Below are 7,336 nucleotides of genomic sequence, written 5' to 3' on the forward strand. Positions count from 1 at the left end.
CTCACATCAATTTTTTGATGAAACCATAATTAAACGAAGTAGTAGACTCGATAGTTCTGGTTACAATAGGTGTAAAATTGTTGAATTTTTCCATCAACAACAACAGCGGCATGACTGTCCATTGAAAGCAATTAAAACTATTTCAATTCTAATCTAACTATCTGGAGAAGATAGTACACAATTTTCTGTAACGTTATCTATACGTTGAACAGAAATACATCGTCTTATTCCATCGAACCATATTTCCAACTAAAAATTTTAACGACAAGAACTTGGCACTACATCCGCTTACATACATATTTTGAGCGTTGCTCACTCATATGCACATACGTTAAAATAAAATACATTTTATTCATATTGGAAGTTTTTAGCCTACAACAGTGTCTACCGTAATATTATACGTATACGAAAACTATACTATACCTATCTATATATATGAACGAGATGGAAGAAGACTAAAAAGTAAGAAAAAAAACTGTATAAAAAGTGAACCTCTATTATGTCAACGTACCTTAATAGTTCTTTTTGTAACCGAAATAAATATACACAAGACTAGATGAAAATGAATAAAAAAAACCTGAAACTGAAATAACACATTAGGAGGATAGGTCGAAATAGTCGAGTCGTTTTTTTTTATCACGTATAAAAACGTTTCAACACACAACTTGTTTTTATTTCGGAGAGATATTTAAATAATTGTCGATAATTTTTTTTTACCTTATTATATTTTTGGAATAATGTCTTCTAAATAGCAGGTATCAAGGAAGTTTTTCATTCTACTTCATTCTAATCACTTGTGGCATTATACATATATAAATTTAATAAATTGTATTTAGAGCCTGGAAAGAACACACTCTATTCGAAAATATATTTCTCTTAGCGTTACATAAGATCAGAACCCATGTTTACCATAACACATCAATATGAGGCTAAAGGTTCAACAGGTATATATATCGAACGTACAAAATCATGCAGGTGTCGTTCGGTAATTTTCTTCAGAAATTATTAAACCTTTATTTATATAACGAACGATTGGAAGTAGAATACATCTCCACATAACAGAGAAGAATGAAATTATGGCATAAGTAAAGATTAAATCGAATCAAGTACAGTTGATTGTGAATTTCAAGAATTTTTATTTTGTTCAATAGTGCACTCAATCCAATAGATCCCAATTTCTGGTGGGTATTGATTTTTGTTTTTTACACATTACCACACATTATTGAAAATTTCAAGATATTTCAATTGAGAGGTTACGCTGATCGCTTGGTGAAAAAGGACTTCACCCTAGGACAAATTAAAGACATAAGACATAGTTTCACATTGCGATGTGGGCAACATAGAGAAACTTAATATCAAAGACAGTTCACTCTAAGATACTACATATGTTATCGACAACGACGACAAAAATAATTGATGGGCCGTATTAAGTCTGCTATTGGTGAAATTTTTTTTGAATCGGACACACCATTTTTGTTCCTGGACGTTTATGGTGCTATCGATAGGGAATTTCAAGGTGATCATTTCGTAGAAGAAGTTTTTTTTTTAAAACGACCTCTCCGGCTTTGGGCGACTCTACGAAAATGTCAAAATTTCAAACGTCCGGAAACAAAAACGATGTTCCCGATTTAAACATTTTTTCACCTATTTTATGAATGAATTTTGAACTAATGAAGTAAAAGATTTTCCGTTTGCTAAAAGTACTAAGTAATAATTCAATTGTTGACGTGAAATTTTAAATTCTAAGTAACTCTCTATTTCCATGCATAATGTATGGAGACTCTCCATTGGAGAGGCGACAAGCGACTTATTAATCAGAAGTTTTTTTCGACTCATAAGTGAAAATGGCTGATGATGATACGACCCTGCATACTATGATAGTTTTCCCCATGATCATGACGTCAGGCCGTATTGAATTACCAATTTTTTCAATAGTAAAAACAAATTCTAGATTTCTGGTCCTCTAATCTTTTCTAAACATAAGACAGCATTTCCTCCCATATTTCATTTTAATAATTTCTTTCAATTTGATAAATAAATTTTCGCTCATCCTTTTCCATGATTCAATTTAGCCTAACAAGAATTTCATAGCTAAGTTCCTGGATTAGCATAAAAAAAAAAACAAGTAAAAATTTCCCACGATAAAACACATTCATCCATAATAACTGCTCAGGCTCATATACCACATCCCGCATTTTTACATCTTTCCTGTCCCTTTTTAAGTTCGGTTTTTTTTTTGAATCATTGAAAATACATCAGCTCGTTTGAACCAATTTTCTCTGTGATGTTTTTTTAAAAGACTACATCACATTTGTCTTTCAGTGGAAACGAACCCTTGTGTGTTACGTAATAAATGGTTTTAGTTTACACCGGAACTGCAAACAACGTTTCATTATCCAATAGAAATGTTTATCGGCGTTGATCATCAACCACATCCTGATATGTTGAGCAGTATACATGTTCTTCGTTATTCGTTTTTATGGTTTTTTGGAGAGATCAAAGCGAACTATAGAGATAGAGCATTAACTTGAAGTGAACTAGTGACTAGTGATCTCTTTGAGTCGAAATCAATATATTAAAATATACGAAAATTAAAAGATCTCAGCTATTTAATGAAAGGAAGGCAGAGGCGACACATAACTTTTAAAAAAATATAAGATTATGCTCCTATTTCCAAAATTGTTATTGTGACGTGTGGGCATTGCGTTTCGAGCCGAAAGCGAGATTCGTTATGACCACACATCACACCACACAGTGGGCGACATGGTTTGGTTTCGGTTTGGTTTGGGGGTTGTTGACATTTAAACACCACGCTTGTCATTGCGGGTTGGTGAGTGATAGTAGTCCATCTGACTAGGACTGGGCATGTTGCCGTTGTTTCTACTGTTGAAATCATCCGCCACCATGCTAAGTCGTTATCCCATCCTGATAACGCCTATCTGTCTTTGGCCATTTCTATACGTAGCGTTAAGATACTACCCGAAGACAGTCTATTTTTACTTCATATACATGAAAACGCTCCACGTTTTTCAAACTGGCTTGCGACAGTCTTCGGCCGTGTTTCATGACCAGTACAACCAATCAAATACGGCCCTCAGTTCCCGGTAGCATGTTACCGCGCTCTGGATCCGGCAACGTCCAGAGCCGGCTTGCAGAGGGTGCTAAGAATCCCCGGGTTACCTCAGGTTGCCATACTAGATTACAAATTGCCGCATATAATGCCAGAACATTGTCATCACGAGAAAAAATGCTCGAGATGGAGACGGAACTAGAGAAGATTAAATGGGATGTGGTCGGTGTGAGTGAAGTGAGGAAACCTGGAGAAGAATGTGTTAAATTACAATCAGGACACACATTCTTCTACCGAGGAAGTGACAGTCAAATGCTGATGCACGGTGTCGGACTGTTCATTCATAAACGATGGTCAAATCGCATAATTCACACAAAAAGTATATCTGATAGAGTGATATACGTATGCCTGAAAATTAACAGCAAATACAGCATAAAACTGATTCAGGCATACGCGCCCACATCCACATATGACGACCAAGAAGTGGAGATGTTCTACGAAGATATTGAAAAAGCCATGGACGAAAATCGGTCATACTTCCAATACCTAGTCGGTGTCCGAATTGGACAGAGTGAATGAATGTTGGCAAGATCGCTGTTCCAATACAAATATTGATCTAGAATGTTTTGAGTTGAAACAAAAATGCATAAGTTGCGTTTTTGTTTGAAAGTATACTTATTGAAGAAAATAACTGCATGATAAGTGAAATGCGTTGAATTATTTAAAATGAATTATTATTGTCAATTTGACAATTATTAGTCGAAGAGTTAATGAACCGAAATTTATGTATGGAAGTAGTAGGGAAGAATTCTTGTATAAAAGCAGGTGAATTAATAGAATAAAAGTAGTCTTTTTGTTATTGTTGAACCAAAACGAGCTTGTTTTAACTAGTTCTCTGAGCTCAGGAGAACGGGTTCTTCAATTACGAAGAGTTCTCGGCTGAGCTCAGAGAAACAAGTCAACATTTGGTATCGTCTATTCTGGGTGGAGAATAGACGCAACGAAGTACACGAGGAAAGCACAACAGTCGGTGATTTCAATGCGAAGCTGGGGAAACGAGAAGAAGTGTCTGAAATTTCTATTGGAAAGTTTAGTTACGACCAAAGAAACGAACGTGGAGACACATTACTCAATTTCCTACTACAGCACGAATTATTCGCAATGAATTCATTTTTCACTGGAAAAAGTCAACGGAAGTGGACTTGGGCCAGTCCAGATGGTGTAACGAAAAATGAAATTGACTACATCATCACAAATCGCAAATCAACCGTTAAGAACGTCACGGTCCTGAACAAATTTACAACTGGTAGTGATCACCGGATGGTTCGTGCAAGAGTCACGTTAAATACCCGATTCCAAAGATCAAAACTAGTGAAAAAACGCGAAAGGATTGACGTTCAAGTGAAGAGTTTGCAACACAGATGAGTGCTGAATTGGTCGACATAGACAACCAATACGAGACATTAGACGAATTGAACAACAAAATCGTCGAATCAATCAAGGGTTATATGGAGATCAAATGCAAATCTATTCATTTAAATGAATCGAAACTGAGTAAAGAAACGCTGGATTTAATAGCTAGCCGAGTAGAGTTGATAAAAAACGGAAAGAGAGATTCAGTAGAATACCGAAACTTAACAAAAACTATCAACAAGGCAATGAGATCAGATCTAAGGAAATATAACGTCCAACTGGCTCAAAATATGATTCAAGCGAATTGCAACATGAAAGTCTTACGATCCAAACTGATGAATGTGAAGAAAGAAATCTTCAAATTACGAGACAAAACAGGAACGATTCAATCGGACCGAAATACGATATTAGATATTGCCAAAGAATATTACGAAGATTTGTTTTCATCGAAACGTCCCAACCCGATTTCTACGACAGAAGAAGACAGACCAGTCGTTAGGAACGTAGGATCAGAAGATCTGCCTGACATACTTGTTGAAGAAGTAAAGGCTGCAGTCAACGAAATGAAAAACAAAAAGTCACCTGGTGAAGATGGTGTTCCCATCGAAGCCATTAAACTAGGTGGAGACTCCCTATTAAGTGCAATAACGGCTTTGTTCAATCAGTGCCTCCAATGGGAAAAAATCCCGGAAGCATGGGAAAATGCAGAGATCACATTACTGCACAAAAAAGGGGACATAACAAAGCTAGAAAATTACCGGCCCATAAGTCTTCTATCAACACTGTACAAGCTATTCATGAAAATCATCACAAAAAGGAACACGAAAAAGTTCGACTTCTACCAACCAGTCGAACAAGGTGGATTTAGATCAGGTTTCAGCACGAACGATCATTTACAAGTGATGAGAACGTTGATTGAAAAATGCAACGAATACAAGATTAGCATAGTCTTGATATTCATTGACTTCGAAAAAGCTTTTGATTCAGTTGAAACATGGTCGATATGGGACTCATTGGACGAATGTAGAGTGGACTCAAGGTACTCCAAGGTGCTCCAATATGTGTACGAAAATGCTACGTCATGTATTAAACTTCATGAGAACACGACGAAATTCAGGCTAGGTCGAGGTGTAAGACAGGGTGACACCATCTCACCGAAACTGTTCACATCAGTCCTGGAGAGTGTTTTCAAGAAATTAGACTGGAGCAAAAAGGGAATTGACATAAAAGGAGAATTCCTTAGTCATCTCCGTTTCGCAGATGACATTGTCCTAGTCGCACTAAATCTATACCAAGCACAAGTCATGTTAGAAGAAGAGGTTAAATGAAGAGGCTAACAAAGTTGGTCTCAAGATGAACTTATCTAAAACAAAAATCATGACAAACATTGACGACGACAGACAAATAAAAATTGGAGATACAGTTATTGAAAGAGTCGACAGCTATGTATACCTTGGTCACAAACTGAAATTAGGTCTAGACAACCAAACTGCAGAAATCAAGCGTAGAATTGGTCTTGGATGGGCAGCTTTCGGGAAACTCAGCCTGATTTTCAAAAGCAAAATGAATAATAGTCTAAAACGGAAAGTTTTCGATAGGTGTGTCCTTCCAGTGTTGACATATGGAGCAGAAACGTTAACATTAACCAAAGCATCTGAAAATAAGTTGAGAGTGGCACAAAGAGCCATGGAACGAAGTATGCTTGGAATTACACTCAGAGACAAAATGACAAACCAATGGATTCGCCAACAAACAAAAGTCGTTGATGTCATGGAAAGAATTGCGTCTCTAAAGTGGAGTTGGGCAGGACATATTGCAAGAAGGACAGATGACCGTTGGACCAAAGCCATCATGGACTGGAGACCCCCCACAACAAGACCTGTCGGAAGACCACCAGAGAGATGGACAAACGGAATAAAGAAATACATCAAAGGTACATATGGACACACGAACTGGCAACAAGTGGCAATGGATCGTACAACATGGAAAAATTTAGGGGAGGCCTACATCCAGCAGTTGACACAAACAGGCTAAAGAAGAAGAAGAAGAAGAAGTGGGCGACATGTTCTTTACTTAAAACTATCAGTAGACCATATCCACTCCGTCTCTGCTTTCCAAAGATACCCATATCGGTCATACCTCCTCTGCATCGTCAATACTAGTACAAAAAATCCATTTTTCCGTTTTTCGACGGCACGTCACCTAGGATGCCATGATGACCTTTGAACGTGGTTTTGAAACCTATGGATCAATACCTATCCAGGCATATAAATTTAAATCACCCTGACCGATGTGTCCGATTTCCATTTTTCTCTCAATAAAATGGAGTGGAGGGAGTCTTTACACTTCATGCTGAAGAAAGGCCTCTTGAAAAACGTGCTTTTAGTTTGGGCTTTGCAAAAGCAGTAAGTTGCAAGCATTTGGTCTCAATTTGTGAGACTATTTAAAAGTTTGACAAGTCAATATATCTATTGGGGCTTGTGCGAATGTGTCTACTTCAAATTGGTAATTTTTCCTTGGTCGACACTCCAAGGCGCTTCCAATGAAATAAATATAAAAGGTGACTCGTCATTCGATTACAAAAGCATAATTCATATAGAGACGAAACTTCCAACCAAATGCGAAACGTGTCACTTATTTCATTTGCTTGATAAATTCATATTTTACATGAACTTTAACTTGTGCCATAACTTTCAATCGCTGTGAGTTCTTCAAGAGTATTTTAATTTGCAATACTGCAATGAGTGCGTGCATCATATTATGCGGATCGTACGAGACTCCTACAATTGCATATTATTCTTGAACTATACGACCGTTTTCTTATTCTTGTCAAATTAGTAATAAATTTCGAAA

This window comes from Bradysia coprophila, unplaced genomic scaffold (assembly GCF_014529535.1).
Source record: "Bradysia coprophila strain Holo2 unplaced genomic scaffold, BU_Bcop_v1 contig_350, whole genome shotgun sequence".
In the NCBI taxonomy this organism is placed as follows: domain Eukaryota; kingdom Metazoa; phylum Arthropoda; class Insecta; order Diptera; family Sciaridae; genus Bradysia; species Bradysia coprophila.